The following is a 19,760-nucleotide window of genomic DNA, read 5'->3' as shown; positions in this document are numbered from 1 at the left end:
CCTAAAGAACAGCCATTGGATACTCTACCCATTCCTAAAGAACAAGCATTGGATGTATTGGATACTCTGCTCTTATCTAAAACCAAGCATTCAGTGTTTTGCCCACATCTCAAGTACAAGCATCGGATATTCCACTCATACCAACCCTAACCACATAGTAGCATGTTTCTATGTCCATGCTACGAATAGTGACATCTGGGATCATAAACTGTCAGAACAGACTTATCACTGAATTGTATTACTTTTGCCTTTCGCAAGCTGGCTCTCCTATTCCTAAATTCCATCCACCTATGTTATCCCACAGATCTAATACAAAGATTATCAAGGAAAAATAAATACCGGAAGGGAAGGACACAATCAGAGCCTTCTAGTTTGCAATGAACAAACATGGAAAAAAAATAAAATAAAAGAAAAACAAATGGAAAACACTGCAGCTCAGAAAAAGACATCATTACGCAGCAGTACTGTCAATCCAGTGATCCATTAACTGCGGGAAAGATTTTAACAGATGTCAACTTTCCAAAGTTTCAAAAACTTTCTCATGCAAACTTTTTTTTTTCCTCCCTAAGAGTTATGATGTCATGCCTCCCCCTTACAAGGGGACCTGTATCACAGCGGGTGAACCACAGATTGCAAAATATTTTGCAACCCCAAAGCAGCCCCCGATGTCTGACATGAGGGGTCATAAAGGAATGAATTAAAAAGACTTCCATATTGTTCTTTATGAGCGTATTCCCGGTACCCACATGAAAAGAGGACCAATTAAAATTAAAAGTACAAGTACAGCGAGTTCAATTCTTTCTCTCATTAGAAAAATTAAATCTGATCACTTCCAGGCTGAACGTTTTCAAAAAACGCAATCCCCGTTGAATTCCTAGAAATACGTACAAATCTGGAAAAAAGAAAAAATTCAAATGAAAAGCAAAACATTTGAACAGATGACTACCAACCCCAGAACCGCTCCAGAAACAACAAATGCATAACACAATAAAAATGGAAATTTTTTTAAAGCATTCCCAAATGTCAAGTTGCTCAATTTCCTCCAAGTTTTCGAAGTAGGAGAAGCCGGAGAGATAGAAGCGAAGCCCTGCAAGAATGGAGAAGAGAAGAGGTCCCATAGCCCAGGTACAAAGTTTGCATTGTTTCCTATTAACAAATACAAAGGACAGTGAACACAACTCCTTACCCTTCAAATCTCTCCTGCAGTCTGGGTTTCAGAGCTCTATAGAGCCCAGGAATGTGTGCGCACCATTGTCATTGCAGAGGGGGGGGGGGGGGCACAGATCTCCCAAAACTTTGCTCTCCCCTGGAGAAAAGTTGGTGGTGATGGGAGTCTCAGTCCCCCGGTGCTCAGTTCACACAAAGCAGCCCCTGATTGCTGCAATGTGGGCATGCTGTAAAGTCTACTCTCCTGGATGGGATACAGGAAGTCCCCCCTCCTCCCCTATTTGTGCACTCGGATGGAATGCGCCAGTCCCAGCTCCTACATTGCACAGTTGAATAGGTTTAACCCTTTGCCTGCCCCTGTGGAGCTTGCACAGTTTGCACAAAGCAGAGTGAGCGCAGAATACTTGAAAGGAAAGCAAAGTATATATTGAGCAAGCAAAGTTCTTGGGTTGCAATTGCAGTGTTTATAATAATAGTCATGCCTTTTGCTATAGCTCACGCCGACGGGTGCATTGGGGCATCAGGTCGTATTTTGTGCCCGGGAGCCGAAGGTGTTGCATACAGCTAAAAAAACAAAACGGATATTCTGCGCTAAGTGTAAAAATCAAGTGATACAAATAAATTATTAATACAGGAAAGCGGCTTGCGTTGATCTATAGAAACGATCGAACAATATGCATAGTAAAATGTGCAGCGCTATCGAAAAAGTGATGTAAGCAATGTGACAAAAAAATACTATATTACTTCATCAAGATCATATGAAAGTGATAATGTGACAATCCTGTAACCATAAAACCAATAAAGTCCACAAAATAAAAAATAAAAGTCCAGAAATAGTGAAGGCTAAACACCCAAAAGATGCACCATAAGTCCCAACAGATGTGAATAGTCCCGGAGGGGTCTTCCCAGTGTGAGGTAGGAAAAGGACAACACCCGTGGTCAAAATGGCATATATCTAGCTGCTTACCAGAAGCCCATGGCCATTCAAACTAATGAACTGGCCATAAACGCAATTCACTGAGCCGATGTGCACATCCCAGTCCGGTCACTCATCAAATGATCTCAAGGCAAGACAGAGGAGGGAGACCCGTGGATGGCATATATAAGAGATGGGGGAAAGAGGCACATAGCGTAACCCTGCTTCAGGCTAAAACGGCTTTATTTAAAATTACACTTGCATAAAATCCAAAAGCACAGGCGCATAACATTAATGTGAAGGCTTTAAGAAGTACCGCGGCGTCCCGCATTCACATGTATAATCTGGAGCCGGCACGGAAGGGGCGTGTTGACGTCACGTCTGGTACCGCCCCAATGCATTTCGTCATAGGTTGACGTCGTCTGGGGCATACAGCTGCTTGTATAAATGAATTACAGGATATGTCTGTACATGGGTATACGCAACTCTGAGCAGAGCACAATCATGCGTGCACGTAAGGACGTACTCCTCTGGATGCTGACTCTCTGTATGCGCATGCATGTTTACGCTCAGAGCTGTGTATACCCGCATAAAATTGTATCTTATAATTCATTTGTACAGGACGCTCTACACAACAATTGTGGCTTCCAAGTGCTGAAATGCAGCCTATGGCCCCTTTCACACGACCGATCCGATCCGCCTGTCAGTTTTTTAGGCGGACCTGATAGGATGCTCCATGCATCCCTATGGGGCAGCGGGTGTCAGCGGAGACATCTCCGCTGACACCCGCTGCCAGGGGAGGACTGGGCCAGGGGGCAGGGGGGTAATTGCCCCCTGGGCCGCTCTGATGTACTGTAAAAAGGCTGCACACAGACATGCCTAAAGGATTCCTGGTGAAGAGAAGTAAAAAGTCCCTGCTGCTGACTTACTGAGTGCGAGTTGAAGACAAGGACAAAGAACAGCCCCCCCCCAGCATGGATGGTGTAAACTGTGTCTGAGCAGAGTCCAGTTCCATGTCCCACTGGAGACTCTTCTGCCCCAGCCAGCCCCAAACAAGATGTCCCACCTCCCCCTGGTGGCCAGGTCGGGAACCCGGATCAGCCGGTAAGTAGAGAATATCTGGAGCAGGGCTTCTGCTTGGAATGGGGTTCAGGAGGAGGATTGGGAGAGTGGGAGGGGGGCCGAGTCTCTGCACCATGGGCTTCTAGTTTGTACCTGCCCCCTGGGCTGAAAGTTGCCAGTCTGCCCCTGCCCGCTGCTATCCGATCCTGTCCGTGAAATCCGGACTGAGGGAAACCCCATTTTCCATCCGTCTGGAGGATCGGATAAGAACGGACAGGCGGTCCATTTTCATCCGATCTCCCCATAGAGGACAGCGGGGATCTGACAGCTCTGTCTCTGCATACAGAACGGAGACGGAGCTGTCATCCGCCTGCTCAGCGGGGATCGTGGATCGATCCCCCGCTGAGCAGAACGGATTCCGTAGGGCGGTGCGCCTGTGTGAAAGAGGCCTTATTTTACATTATAGTCCTGATATGTCCATGTACATGAGCACTTAGGCTGGGTTCACACCTACAGGTGCGACCAAGTGCAGGCACACTTCCATGAATTTTTCACGCGTTCCCGCGCATCACATGTAGGACAGCCCCATTTATTTCAATGGACTGCCCCCTGTGAAGGAGAGACGCATAACAGAAGTCCCAGACTCTTTTCCAAAACTGGAAAAGAGTCTGGGACTTCTGTGCCGAATTGCATGGTGCTTCAGTATTATGCAGTTCAGCGGTTGCGAAAACGCAGTGCGTTTGCAGATGTGTGGGGGTAACATAATGGAAAAAAAGACACAAGTCCACAGTGGCTAAGTGGTTAGCACTTCCACCTTGCAGCACTAGGGTTGTTGGTTTGAATCCCAACCACGGCACTACCCGCCTGGAGTTTGCATCTTCTACTTGTGCCTGCGTGGGTTTACTTTGCTTTCCTCCCACACTCTACAGATATGCTGGTAGATTCATTTAAAGTGATTGTAAATAATCATCTTGTAAAACAACCCATTCAATTTAAAATAGATGAAAGGCAAAACATATATATATATATATATATATATATATATATATATATATATATATATATATATATATATATATTATATTTATATTACACACACACACACACATATATATATATATATATGTCTGATCACTGGAGGAGAGCACACTGAGTTCCCAGGACAACTAGAGAACTGACCACGGGGTGCTCGCCTTCTTAGTGTGGTCAGTTTATAATAGGAAAGCAAGGGGCTAGCAGGAACACCAGGGATTTCACATAAAGGAAGTAATACAAAGAGAACAGGATACGTTCTCATACAAGTACATGGTACAGCAGCCACATATCAGGAATATGAAGTGTTGGGGTAACAAACGCTTCAATCCTGTCTAAATTGGCCCTAGTATGTGAGGTAGGGACCTTAAAATTTAAGCTCCTTGACGGCAGGAACTGATATGAATGTACAATATACACCGGCCACTTTATTAGGTACACCTTGCTAGTGCCTGGTTGAAACCCCTTTTTGCCTTCAGACCTTAATTCTTCATGGCATAGATTCAACAAGGAGTTGGAAACATTCCTCAGAGATTTTGGTCCATAGTGACATGATATCACACAGTTGCTGCAGATTAGTCGGCTGTACATCCATGATGCGAATCTCCAGTTCCATCACATCCCAAAGGTGCTCTATTGGATGAGATGTGGTGAGTGTGGAGGCCATTGGAGTGCAGTGACCTCATTGTCATGGTGAAGAAACCAGTGGTGAGATGATTTGAGCTTTGTGACATGGTGCATTATCCTGCTGGAAGGCGCCATCAGAAGATGGGTACACTGTAGTCATAAAGGGATGGACATGGTCAGCAACAATACTCAGGTAGGCCGCAGCGTATAAATGATGATCAATTGGTAATAAGGGGCCCAAAGTGTGCCAAGAAAATATCCCCCTCACCATTACACCACCACCAGCCTGAACTGTTAATACAAGGTAGGATGGATCCATGCTTTCATGTTGTTTACACCAAATTCTGACCCTACCATCTGAATGGCACAGCTGAAATCGAGGCTCATCAGACCAGGCAACGTTTTTCAGTTTTGTCTCATTTTGGTGCGAATTGTAGCCTCGGTTTCCTGATATTAGCTCACAGGATTGGCATCCGGTGTGGTCTTCTCCTTCAAGGTTCGTTGTGTTGTGCATTCAGAGATGGTATTCTGCATACCTTGGTTGTAAGGAGCGGTTGAGTTTCTGTTGCCTTTACATCATCTCAAACCAGTCTGCCCATTCTCCTCTGACTTTGACATCAACAAGGCATTTTCCTCCACACAACTGCCGCTCACTGGATATTTTCTCTTTTTCGGACCATTCTCTGTAAACCCGAGAGATGGTTGTGTGTGAAAATCCCAGTAGATCAGCAGTTTATTAAATACTCAAACCAACCCGTACGGCACCAACAACTATGCCATGTTCAGAGTCATTTAAATGCCCTTTCTTCACCATTCTGGGGAAGTCCACTGTCTGCTGAAGTCACAGAGTCAGTCCAGGCTCCGGCATCATCAAACCATAGACCATACATGAATCTGTTGCAAGCTGCACAATTTGTCAGATTTCTAACGAGCGTCTATGACACACTTTGTGAACTCACTGGACGGATTTGAAGAGCTTTATGCCTCACTCACATGGGCACGGAGGCCCTTACACCGTGAATTGTCCATTTGTTTATGCAGCTGCTCGCAGGTGGCTCATGTAACTCTATGAGGACACAGCCGCTCACCCTACTTTAAATAAAAATCCATTATGGCACAAAGAAACAAGCCAGTAGATTCTAGAGTGGAGAAGTCCTAGCTGAATAGTGGCTTGAGAAAGAGGTGTTGCAGCCTCGAAACGCGTAGTCATGCCCCCTCCACGCCCTCCGGCATCTGATGTCATCAACCAGGTTCCCATGCTGTCAGGCTGACTCCTGAGCTGATGTGTCCTCTGGTTTTGAGCTTGTGCATCTCCTAACATTGGCAGTGTTGCTTCCATCTGCTTCAGGCAACCCAGGTCCTTATAAATGATGGCTTTTAAAGGGGTTGTAAAGTCAGAAGGTTTTTTTTATCCTAATGTATTCTATGCTTTAAGATAAAAAAAACCTTCTGTGTATAGCAGCCCCCCTAATACCTACCTGAGTCCCTCTCTATCCAGCAATGTTGAGATTTGGCTGTCCAGGACTCTCTCTCCTAATCGGATGGATGCAATTGGCTCCCGCTGCTGTCAATCAAAGTCAGTGAACCAATGAGGAGGAGAGAGCCATGACTCAGCCCCGTGCGTGAATGGGCACACAGAGATGCGGCTTGGCTCGGGTGCCCCTATAGCAAGCTCCGTGCTTTTGGGGCACTCAGCAGGAGGGAGGAGCCAGGAGTGCCGAAGAGGGACCCAAGAAGAGGAGGATCCGGATTGCTTTGTGCAAAACCATTACAGAGCATGTAAGTATAACATATTTGTTCTTTTTATCTAAGAAAAAATTAGACTTTAGTATCAATTTATCCACTTGCCGAGCGCCCGCTGCAGATTTACTGCGGCAGGCTGGCTTGGCTGGGCAAAACGACGTAGCCCTATGTCGGTCGCACGTGTGGTGCTGGGGAAGCGAGCGCCGGCGGCTCTTGCCCCAACTAGCCAGCAGAGATGCCGATCCACGGGCGGCCGCAATCGCTCCCTGCTAAGAGAAAGACGGTCAGCTGTTGTAAACCCAAAAAGGTGTCAGATGTCCAATTTATTTGCAGTCCTGCTAAAATAAATAAATAAATAAATAATCGCTAATCGCCACCATTACTAGTAAATAAAATGCCATAAAAAAATATCCCATTGCTTGTAGACGCAATAATTTTGTGCAAACCAATCAATATTCGCTTGTTGGTATTTTTTATTTTTTTTTTACCAAAAATATGTAGCAGAATAGGTATTGGCCTAAATTTATGAAGAAATTCGATTCCCCCCCCCCCCTTTTTTTTTTTTTCTGGATATGTTTTATAGCAGAAAGCAACAAATATTGTTATTTTTTAAAAATTGTCTTTTATTATTGTAGTGCAAAAAAAAAAAAAAAAAAATTGCAGAGGTGCTCAAATACCACCAAAAGAAAGCTCTGTTTGTGGGGAAAGGAAGACATCAATTTTATTTGAGTACAGCGTCGCACAACCGCGCAATTCCTAGTGAAAGTAACGCAGTGCCGAAACACAAAAACTGACCTGGTCATGAAGGGGGTAAAACCTTCCAGTCCAGAAGTGGTTAAAGTGGTAGTAAACTCTGTTACACCACTTGTACCTACAGGGAAGGTAATGTGAATATCTCCTAAACCTGCACAGTTTAGGCGATATTTGGAGTGCATGCAGCCAGTGACATCACGGGTGAATGCGCTCTGAAGGTCCGGCTTACAGTGACATCATCCCCCCTCCTGGGTCACTCATGTAGCTGGAGGCCGCGAACCCAGAAGAAATCCCGGGGGAAGAGGTCAGCCCTCTCAGCAGGGACAGCGTGGCGTTGGAGGACTATGTCTTGGGTCAGTTTCTCATAATGTGCTAGTATGTGATCCATACTAGCACATTATGACATTTCCTTGCAGGGAATTTTTTTTTTCCCCCAGCCACCTGCAGTTTATTATCGCTTTAATGAAGGGAAAAAAATAAAGGAAAAAAAATGTCTTTACTTTACAACCACTTTAAACTTTTTCAAGTGTTTTTGACGCTTTATTTTTTCTAACATGCGTTTGTACATGCATTTTCCGAGCTTTTTTGGGTTTACAGGGTTTTTGGAATGGACGATAAAAGCTAGTTACTTGGAGAAGAAGAGGCAAGAAAATGTCCTTTTTCTGGTGTTTTTCAGGTGCTCCTATTGAAGTCTAAAGGGACCTAAATGCCTCTACCCCCAAAGAATTATATATACTTTTTAAGTGTCGGTTCACATATATGGGATGCGGGAACCCTGCGAATGCACTGCGGGTTCCCACATCGCATTCAAAATCGCAGGCAGTTCACACTGCCATATGCGAATCGCTGGGGGTGTCAATACAAAGTTAACGACACCCTCAGATCAGTTCGCATATCGCAGTGCGAGCTGTCAGATCGGACATGAATCAGATCGCATATGTGTGATCCACCATGCGATCCGATTCTGCTGCGGACCCAAAAAAGGATCCTGTGTGTGTTGTGTTCGAATCTGATGCGAATTCAGCCATACAATCTGTATGGCGGAATTCGCATCACACAGACATCGCATGAGATTTTCAGAGCAGTGCGCTGCGAATCACATGCGACGTCTGTCATCGCTATAGTGTGAGCCGGGACTCAAGCTTTAAGTGACACAACACTCAGATGCGAATGGGCACTACTGAATATAATAGGAATCTTAATGTTAATCCCTCGCACACATTGACTGCAGCTTTGAAATCGTGCGACTTCACCTGAAATTGCATGATTTCAAAGCGGCATGTCAGTGCAACTTCGGGTGCGACTTTGAAGGCATCTGTACAAGTTCATGCACAGATGTCTATGCAAGTCGCACCCAAAATCGCCAAAAGTAGTGCAGAAACTATTTTTTCAAATCGGTGCGGTTGCCGGCAATAGGGTGTGACTTGTCATGTGATTTGACCTGTCAAATCATATGACAAGTCGTTGCAATGTGAACGGGGGCTAAGTGTTAAGGCGCTTTAGGGGAATCGCTCTAGTGTGAGCTGGACCTAATGGTTGGTAGTTTTCATGCGCTTCTAATGCATTGTGATCCGGTATTGTAGCGCAGTGGTGTGAAGGGGCCCGGACTTTTCTTATTATTTTAGAAATGTGTAGATTAGCTGCTATAGAAAGCTTTGCATTTGACTCCAACACCTCAATTAGCATCAGCCACACAGGCAATGCATTGTTTTCGCTTAGTCGACCCACTCATAGACTTGTATAGGGAGGAGGCGCTTTGTAGTGCTGCAAAGCAGGAAGCTGAGCCTGAGTGTATATAAGTAAATATGGCTGCCATGTACATGAATAATTACAAAAACATAGAAAAGGTTGTTTTTTATTTTTTTCTAACCATTTGGCGACCACCAGTACATTGCGGGTGAGTGCCCGCTGTAGGCATAGTGGCGTATCCGTATGTTGCTGCCTACTTTCAGGTTTATGGCGCGCACACTTTTTTATAATTTCTATCGCAAAAAATTTAAAAACCTAGTGGTGGGTGATCAAATACCACTAGAAGAAAGCTCTATTTGTGTAAAAAAATTATATACATTTTGTTTAGGTACAGCGTTGCATGACCGTGCAATTACCAGTTAAATTAGGGCAGTGCTGAATAGCAAAAAACAGCTCCATTTACATATAGGCGTTTCGGATCGTGGGCAAAATTGCCGCGATTCTGCCCGCGATCCTGAACAATTGCAAGTCGCGGGGCGCCAGTGCGATTCCCGTGACTTGCAATTGCACCCCAAACGCGGCGCAATTTTGCCGCAATTGTCGCCGGATGAATCGCGGTAAAATCACGCAAACTGAATCGCGAGTACAAGAACTTCTTTTGGCGACAGGCTTCCCACGATTCTGTTTGCGTGATTTTACCGCAATTTGTCGGGCAAATTCGCGCCATGTTTGGGGTTTGCAAGTCACGGGAATTGCACGGGCATCCCGTGACTTGCAATGGTTCGGGATCGCCGGCAGAATCGCGGCAATTCTGCTCGCGATCCGAAACGCCTATATGAGAATGGAGCATAAAACAACTGTATAAAAAAAATAAATTCCTCCAAAAAGGTATACCTGCCAGAGAACAGAGTATATACCAACCTATCCTGCTGCCCCATGCTGTGAAATTGTCACCGGAAGTCTGCTGGAAAACCGACACTTCCAGGAGTGTCGATCTTCTGTCTCCCCCGCGATGCTTACTGGTTCTTCCAGCTGACCTCCACATCATTACTGTGTCCTGTAGGGATTTGGAGGTCAGCAGCAGGAACCAATGAGATCTGTGGGGGACACAAAAGACTGACATTCCCAGAAGTATGAATTTTCCTAACAGACTTTAGAGGGCTATTTCGCAGCTGCGGCTTGGCGTTCAGTGGCGTGGGAAGTGTTATAGGTGGGTATCTAATCTGTTCCTGTGAAGGTATTTTTTGGGGGGGAGAATATACACTCACCGGCCACTATATTACATACACCTTTTCAATTGCTTGGTAACACAAATTGCTTATCAGCCAATCACATGGCAGCAACTCACTGCATATAGGCATTTAGACGTGGTGAAGACGACTTGTTGAAGTTCAAAATGAGCATCAGAATAGGGAAAAAAGGGGATTTAAGTGACTTTGAACGTGACATGGCTCTTGGTGCCAGACAGGCTGGTCTGAGTTAGTGATCAACCGATACGTTTTTTTCGTTGCCGATACCGATATTTTGGTCAATGCATATCGGTATCGGCCAATATTGGCCGATATTTTTGTACATTTTTTTTTACTTGACAGGTACTCTTGTGGAGGGATCTGGGTGTCTAAAAGACCCCAAACCCCTCCTCTGCACTTAAAAGCATTCAAAACGCCAAGGGTGGCTGTTTTGAATGCCATCTTTTTTTTAATCTGGCGCCAGAAAGTACCCGGAAGTGATGTCACTCATGACATCACATCCGGGTTTTTGCATGGAGACCCGATCAGAGCCAAATGCGGCTATGATCGGGTCTTCGGCGGCCATGAAGGTAGGATGCCCGAGTCTCTCGGTGGCACGGGAGACCCGGGCGAGCCACGGAAGGCGGCGGGAGGGGGAAGACGTCCCCTCTCGCTCCTTGTAATGGCAGCTGAGCGGCTTCTCAGCCGCACTGGTTGTCATTACAAGACAGCCGACTGTCGGCTATGGATGCCGGCACCGGGGTGATGCCTCTAGCTGCAGGAAACACTCCAGTACAAGCACTTTCCCGAAATATCGGTAATATCGGTAACCTCAGGGGCCGATTCCGAAATGTCAGGGAAAGTGCATGTCGGCCCTCGATATATCGGCTTTTGCAGATAATCGGTCGATCTCTAGTCTGAGTATTTCAAAAACTGCCGATCTACTGGGATTTTCACACACAACCATCTCTCAGGTTTACAGAGAATGGCCTGAAAAGAGAAAATATCCTGTGAGCGGCAGAAAATGCCTTGTTGATGTCAGAGGAGAATGGGCAGACTGGTTCGAGATGATAGAAAGGCAACAGTAACCCAAATAACCACACCAAGGTATGCAGAATACCCTCCCTGAACACACAACGCATCGAACCTTGAAGTAGATAGGCTACAGTAGCAGAAGACCACACCGGGTGCCACTCCTGTCATCTAAGAACAGGAAACTGAGGCTACAATTTGCCTAGGCTCAACAAAATTGGACAATAAAAGATTGGAAAAACATTGTCTGGTCTGATGAGTGTCGATTTCAGCTGCGCTATTCAGATGGTAAGGTCAGAATTTGGCATAAACAACATGAAAGCACAGAGTCGCAGTTTTACCGCCCACCTAAAGAAGTATACGCAGCCACTCAGGGGCTGTACACATGCAGCGGCTGCAAAACAAAGCAAAAACAAATCCCCCAGTCGCATTCCGGGAGCGGTACCGCGGCTAAACGTGATCAAATGAATAGGGTCACGCCCCACCCGCCCTGCAAATGCATGCAATGCTTGCGGGTGCAGTGTGGTGGTCAGTGAGAATATGACACATCTCCGTTTGTCAAGTAACCTTTGAAATGCGATGCAGCGCGGATTGCTTTTCAGAGTGCCAGCAAGGGATGCCATGTGTCTAAACAAGGCCTTAGAATTCGATATGTGTGGCAGCCAGGAAAGCTAGCATTTTCCTGAAGGAGACACCTGCAATGGCCACCTCCATACTACTCACAATACAGGTATGCAAAGCCGAAAGTCACCTTCAGTGTGATTTTTACCTGGTTTCCCATGCTTGCTGTTACATGTTTTGATGGTTGTTTTTCATATTCTGATCTGTAGACTCTTTCTTGTGTGTGAATGTAAATGGAGGAATACAATCCGACCAGATAAGATCAGTTAGCCTCCAGGGGTGTTATGTATGAAATGTGGGCTCATAAGGGAAATGTAGTGCTGCCCACAGCAGCCAATCAAAGTTCTTGTTTCATTTTCATACATGTCCTGCCAACTGTACACTCGGAAGCTGGCAGGTTGCTAGGGGCAACGAGAAACGCTTGTTCCAGCATGGATCACAGAGACAATCTGCTGTTTTCACTCAGCGTGAGCAGATGGATGCACATGGCTTCATTTTTACCTCACAGTTTTCTGAGACAGAAAAACAAAAAAAGATGGGAAAACATTCTGGACAGATTGTGCGCTGATATTCCCACGCCGTATCTGTGCATTGCGGGGCTTTGTTATACATTCCGAATCGCACTCCGCTGCACACACAATTGTGTTCTGTGTGTCCTTTTCACATCATACATGTCTGAATTTTTACGAAGTACAACGCAGCTCTCCGGGTGTCACTGCGCCACAGCACAACGCAGTGCATAGCGATGAATGACGTCATTTTGTGACACTAAGGGGCCAGTTCTCACCACACGCAGTCCAGTGTGTTTTTTTTTTCCTGCTTTAAAAACACAAGGAAAGTAGGTTATATGGGTTTCAATGATATAGTTCACAACAGTGCTTGCATTTCCAGTGAATTCCAGTTCCGGAAAAAAAAAAAAAGTAGAACATGCTGCATTTTTCCTGCACTGGAACGCTGTAAAACACATCAAAAACACACTGGAACTCACCTAAACGCATCAAAAACGCACTGGAACACACATGTCCTTATTTAAGGTTAATAAAAAAAAAAGGGGGGGGGGGGGAATGCACTGGACTGCATCAAAAAAAAAAACACCAAAAATGCATCAAAAATGCACTGTAACGCATCAAAAACTCACATGCAGAAAAGCATCCGGAACGCATCTGGACTGCATTTCTATGGTGTGAATTGGCACTTAGAGTAGGCCTCATTTACAGATGGAACTGTACACATAAAAATTTCCATCTAAGGCTTCATTCACACCGGCATTAACAAACTGTGTTTAGAGGGCATTTTCTAAATGCATATAAATGCGTGTAATGATTTTCAAATGGTGCCATTCATATTGTGTTTACCTGTGCTTAGGTGTGGTTCATTTAGCTGCATTTAAAGAAAAATATAATATTGTGCAACTGGGGCCTCATCAGTGTCCCCTACCAGTGCCCATTGGTGTCCCCCATCAGTGCCGCCTATCAGTGCCGCCTATCAGTGCCGCCTATCAGTGCCGCCTATCAGTGCCGCCTATCAGTGCCGCCTATCAGTGCCGCCTATCAGTGCCGCCTATCAGTGCCCATCTGTGCTGCCTATCAGTGCAGCCTTATCAGTGCAGCCTTATCAGTGCCCACCAGTGCCACCTCATCAGTGCCACCTCATCAGTGCCCATCAGTGCCACCTCATCAGTGCCACCTCATCAGTGCCCATCTGTGCCACCTCAGTGCCCATCTGTGCCACCTCATCAGTGCCCATCTGTGCTGCCTATCAGTGCAGCCTTATCAGTGCCCACTAGTGCCGCCTCATCAGTGCCACCTCATCAGTGCCCATCTGTGCTGCCTATCAGTCCAGCCTATTAGTGCCCATCAGTGCCACCTCATCAGTGCCCATTAGGGCAGCCTATTAGTGCCCATCAGTGCCAGCTCATCAGTGCCCATCAGTGCAGCCTATTCGTGCCCATCAGTGCCAGCTCATTAGTGCCCATCAGTGCAGCCTATTAGTGCCCATCAGTGCCAGCTCATCAGTGCCCATCAGTGCAGCCTATTAGTGCCCATCAGTGCAGCCTATTAGTGCCCATCAGTGCTAGCTCATCAGTGCCCATCAGTGCAGCCTATTAGTGTGAATTGTGAAAATAAAGGGTGCGCTGATATGGGTAAAGCCGCTACCAAAAACTATACCTGATAGTGATTAAAAATGTGAAAAAAAGATAGGTGCGCTAAACAGAATAAAATGAAATTGACCCTACTACTGTGTAACAAAACAGTTGAGTGGGAGTGTTATAAATAAACACAAATAAATAATCGCCAAATAGTGAAAACAAAAAGTCCAAAGTGTTATGGATGTAAAAATCAATTAACATATAAGTGGTCCAATGACCAGCGAATGTCCACAAAATCCAACAAAATGGGTTGTCTCCACCGTGTGACTTCAAAACAGTGAATGGTTGAGTGCTGGAAATCAAATCTAGTGCTGTTCAAACGTTGTGAGCAGAGTGACTCCCACCACCACCAGGCTTTCCTCCTTACCGGACAGATGTATAGTAAGGTGCAAATAATATCCAATTGAAGCCGGCTGTAAGGAAGAAATCTCCCACTGCAATAACACCCTGTGTCAAATACACCTAAGGGCCTCTTACCAGATGGTGTAAGAAAGGCACTCGAAAAACTCCTCAAAGTGGAATTCTGGGCACAGAAACATTTTTTTAATAAACATACCCCCGGGGCAGTGAGGGCTAGTACATTCCACAATGGCTAGCCTCTGATCTGTCCCGGTTTGCACTTACCTGCAAGAAGAAATACTCACTTATAAAATTTCTTCCACAGCGTTTCCATCTCTCTTGTGGGCAGCTGAAGCCGGCGCGATTGTCTTCCGCGTCTTCTTCTCCCAGAATGCGCCTGCACCGGCCCCTCTCGTCACTCCCGGAAGTGACGAGCGGGGCCGGTGCCGTCGCATTGATTCCTGGGAGCGATGACGTTCAGCTCCCAGGAATCATCGCAAGACAGGAAGTGACGGCGGAGCCGCGGCGCTGAGGGAGGAAGTGAAGAATAGGTGAGTATATTCTATCTAAAATTACAAGGTGAGTGTAAAAAAAAAAAAAACCTAACTATCCAATTCCTTTTCAGGTTAAGAAGACCAAGCGGACGGGCACAAAAAAAAAAAGGTTGTTTTTGTGCCCGGAACTCTGCTTTAAGATCTAAACTCAATCAGCTGGCTGGATACAGGTGACCAACTCCATACATATATGTCTTATTCTTATTCACTCCACAGCGTACCATATGAGGAATAAAAATTGGCAGACAATGGTGCATTACCCCCGATAGTTTATTTCAAAAAAAGGTAAAACACTTACATCAATGTGCCGGATAGGAGACAGTAACAGGAAAGCCTGCAGAGACACCTTGTCCGGCTGCAGTCCGGACGATGGGTAACGCGAGTGAGGGCACGACACGCCTCCTCCCTGACGCGTTTCCTCTGAAAAGACTTCCACTGAGATAGAAGTGACGTGCGTGCCGTCACATCCGTCCTTAAATATCTCTTGAAAGATTTGACATTTCCGGTGTCCGCAAGGAAAAACAGGAAACTGCCGCCCCAAATTATAAGTCGGTTGGGGTATATTTAAAATGCTTATGTATTAAATAGTCTGAATCTTTACTGGATAAAAAAAACTTGTATATATAGAAAATGTGAAAATTATGTGGAACAAGATGTTTTAAGAATTCAGGAAACCGGAAGTATCATTCTTCAATTCTCCCCATACTGACACCTTAATGGATGAACATGGGTGGGTGTACATTACATCCGCTGCTATATCAATTCACATATATTATAATACAATTATCTATATAATAAAACATATATGTAACTAAAATAGATACCATAAAATATACCCTATAAATTGGATGGTAAAAATATATAGGATATATAAAAAAATGTAAAACATGTAATATTTTATTAAAAATTATGTTAAAATAGTTATTAGAAAGTAAGGAAATGGAGACTATCAACTATTATATATATATATATATATATATATATATATATATATATATATGGGCGTTGATATCCCATTCAACATTATGCCCAAGGGGCCGGGAACATCTCAGCTTGTATATCCAGAAGGTTTCCCTTCTGGAAATCGACCTCTTAAGATTGCTACCCCTCCAGTGGGGCACATATTTCTCGATGACCACGATTTGCAGATTTTTTTGGGTTTCTCTTATGACACTTAGAAAAGTGTAAAGATACACTATGCCCATCAGTGCCAGCTCATCCGTTCCCATCAGTGCAGCCCATTAGTGCCCATCAGTGCCACATCAGTGAAGGAGAAAAATCACATGTTTGCAAAAATTTATAAAAAACTATGAAAAAGTTTTTGATTTTTTTTTTCAAAATTCGGTCTTTATTTAGCAAAAAGGGATCCAGCACCATCCTCACCCAGGCTGGTTCTTCACTGGTCTTTAGGTCTCTGGCATCGCCTGCTTTTGGGAAGTCAGCTGTGACTTGCTGCGGCTTCACGCTGCACATGCGCAAGTCGCGTTGGGTTGTGTGAATGGACAAGCAGCTTACGGGCTTACGGGCAGGAAGGGAGGGAACAAACCTCCACTCTGATTGCCTGTCAAAACTAGGTATCCATTACCTAAAAAAGAAATAAAAAAGTTTCCAAAAGTAGGGGGGGGGCAGGAGGTGTAAGAATTGAACTTTCCTTTTAGGTGAAGTTCCTCTTTAACAAATGGTAAACTGCTGCTGTGGGGGGGTTTAATACTGCTATAAGTGTCTATTTTAAGTGAATGAGCTGCCTAAATGCAACGCTCACATAGGTTTGAACTGGGCCCTAGGCCACTAATTCTTTTAGGCAAAAAAATAGGGGCTCTCCACACTGTCATATTTACTCTCCATACCCCTCTGGGTCCTCCTCCATCATCCAATGTCTGCCTCCCTCAGGCTGAATGACACCCAGCCTCACTTAGCCTACTTCCTGCAAGCCCAGGTTGTCATTGACACGCCCCCTTGGGGTGTGTCACTATGCAGCTTGGGCTTACATTGGAAAGCTTCAAAGACTCATGCTCACATATCACAACATGGGTGACATATACCAAAGTTTGTAGGCGCTATAACTTTCATGCAAACCAACCAATATACACTTATTAAGATTTGTTTTTTTAATGAAAGGCCTGTAGCAGAATACAGTCACAAACACAACGCCTCCTGCGCCCAGGAAAATGGCCTCTTCCAGATGGGTATATTAACCACTTTAGGACCGGAGGATTTTCCTGCTTTACGTCCAGGCCACTTTTTACGATTCGGCACTGTGTGATTTTAACTGACAATTGCGCGGTCATGCAACGCCGAGCCCAAACAAAATTTATGTCCTTTTTTTCCAGCAAACAGAGCTTTCTTTTGGTGGTATTTGATCACCTCTGCGCTTTTCATTTTTTGCGATATTAATAAAAAAAAAAGCGACAATTCTGAAAAAATAACAATATTTTTCTATTTTGACAGTTAAAAAAATATCCAATATATTCAATTTTTGTCATATTTAGGCCAAAATGTATTTAGCTACATGTCTTTGACAAACAAATTCTCAATGAGCGTATTTTTAACCGCTTTAAGACCGGAAGATTTTACCCCATTCCTGACCAGGCCATATTTTGCGATTCGGCACTGCGTTACTTTAACGGACAATTGCGCGGTCGTGCGATGCTGTACCCAAATTTAATTTATGTCTTTTTTTCCCCACAAACAGAGCTTTCTTTTGGTGGTATTTGATCACCTGTGCGATTTTTACTTCTTGCGCTATAAACAAAAAAAAAGCGACATTTTTGAAAAAATAACAATATTTTTCACATTTTTTTATATGAAATTCCCCCAAAAAAAATGTAAAAATCAAATTTTTTTAACATTTTAGGCTAATTTGTTTTCTGCTACATATTTTTGGTAAAAAAAAAAAAAAAAATCGCAAACGTTATCGCAGCTACTAACTACGGGAAATTTATGTCATTTTTATTGTTTATTTTTTTTTAACTAGTAATAGCGGCGATTTGGCAGCGATCTGTGATTTTTTTTTGCGGGACTGCGACAGACAGATTGGACCCCTAACTGACATTTTTGACACTTTTGGGGGTACCAGTGACACTAATACAGTAATCTGTGCTATAAATATGCACTGTTACTGTAAAAACTCCACTGGCAGGGAAGGGGTTAACTTTTATTGGTGATCAAGGGGTTAATGTATGCCTGGTGCTTACTGACATGTGTGGGGGGAGGGGACTGTGTGACACAGGGACAGATCACAGGTTCAGCTATGCTGAACCCTGCAATCTGACCCTGCCTGTCACTTAGGAGATCCGCCCGTTTTGTTTACACAAGCGGGCGGATCTCCACACTCGATTCCCTGACTATCGGGGAAGAGCGGCGGTGATCACCGCCGCTCCTCCCCGGCCCGACTCCCGCTGTGACTGAATACAGCGGGAGCGAGCCTCCGGCGGCGCGCGCGCGCCGCCCACAAGGGGAAGTGTCCAGTGACGTAGACAGAGATGTATAGTAACGAAGTAGAACTACTTAAGTACTGTACTTAAGTACCGAAATGCGGTATCTGTACTTTCCTAGAGTATAATTTTTTTCTCCTACTTCTACTTTTACTTCACTACATTTTTTCGATGATTTCGATACTTCTACTCAAGTATTTTTTTTTTGTGCTGCATAGTTACTCGTTACTTTTAAAAAAATTACCACTGCCAGAACAGTAGATGGCAGGTTGCATAAAGCTCAAAAAAATGTGTATAATGTCATTTGTAAATCAGCGCATACGAAAATAAAGGCTGTGTATAATAAAAGCTGCTATACCAAATCTTTCCAATAAAAAGAAAATATGAAACAAACAAATAAATGGTGCTACAGCGCTTAAAGTGCATCAAGAAACTACTAACAAACACAGGTTAATCATTTGAATAAATCATTTGAAATAATAAAAAACAATATGATGTTCAAACTTTTGACTTCTTTCTTTAATAACTACATAACACAGTACTTGTACTTCTACTTTCAGTACTTGAGTAGAAATTTTTTTTCAAAACTACTGGTACTTTTTACTTTTAGTACTTAAGTAGCAAATTTTTTGAAAAAACTACTTGCAATACTTAAGTAAAAAAAATGTTGAATACTTTAGTACTTCTACTTAAGTAACTTTTTCTGCGAGCACTTACACTTCTACTTAAGTAACTTTTTGATCGAGCACTTGTACTTTTACTCAAGTAGAAATTTCGAGTACTTTATACAAGTCTGGACGTAGACCTGGACGATAACGAACGTCGCTGGACGATAACGAACGTCGCTGGACGATAACGAACCACTTTGCCGCAGTACGCTCCATGTTGAAAGCGGACAGCCACGGTCTTGCTGCCCTCAAAGACTTGGGGAAGTCTACAACACTGTAACCATACAAAAACACACAGAGGATGCACAGACCTAGTGCATTATCCTGAGACAAATCATTTATTGTATTAAAAACATGGTAAGCATTATACTCACAAAAATTGCAATCGTAAAAAGCGCATCACAAATCCCAGCATCCAAATAGCATCAGTGTGCTCTGAGGAAGAGGAAATCCTCGAAATGCGTCAGCCCACGGGGTCTTCAGTTTCTGTTGTATACACTGATGCTATTTAGATGCTGGGATTTGAAAGCTGGGATTTTTGATGCGCTTTTTACAATTGCAATTTTTGTGAGTATAAGGCCCCTTTCACACATGCTGTCCGTCTGTCAGTTTTTCATCCATCCGTTAACGGATGAAAAACGGACATCAATGCATCTCTATGTAAAAACGGATGACATCCGTTTTCATCCGTTTCTGTCAATGTCCGTTTTTTGGAACGGATGAATGCCCTATTTTTCATCCATCA

The 19,760-nt window shown here is 44.2% G+C and overlaps 2 protein-coding genes across 4 annotated transcripts in view; one reads left to right on the top strand and one right to left on the bottom strand.

Annotated features, from left to right (window-relative positions):
* ARHGEF17 (Rho guanine nucleotide exchange factor 17) overlaps positions 1-1,343 on the bottom strand; it is a 419,270-nt gene extending 417,927 nt beyond the window's left edge. For both annotated transcript variants that reach the window (XM_082245420.1, XM_082245421.1), the window contains exon 1: positions 1,187-1,343. The gene's annotated coding sequence lies outside the window, so the exon portion shown is untranslated. The remainder of the gene's footprint in view (positions 1-1,186) is intronic.
* The window catches only part of LOC309545966 (sialidase-3-like), a 452,583-nt gene that overhangs the window by 233,626 nt on the left and 199,197 nt on the right, over positions 1-19,760 (top strand). Inside the window, exon 1 of one of the 2 annotated variants that reach the window (XM_082245425.1) lies at positions 954-1,125. The exons of the other annotated variant lie outside the window; for it this stretch is intronic. The gene's annotated coding sequence lies outside the window, so the exon portion shown is untranslated. Of the gene's footprint in view, positions 1-953; positions 1,126-19,760 lie in introns of those variants that run through there. 2 annotated transcript variants of the gene reach the window in all.

This window comes from Pelophylax lessonae (assembly GCF_965119305.1).
Source record: "Pelophylax lessonae genome assembly, chromosome: 2".
Lineage (NCBI taxonomy): Eukaryota > Metazoa > Chordata > Amphibia > Anura > Ranidae > Pelophylax > Pelophylax lessonae.
This window is presented reverse-complemented; position numbering and strand designations above follow the sequence as displayed.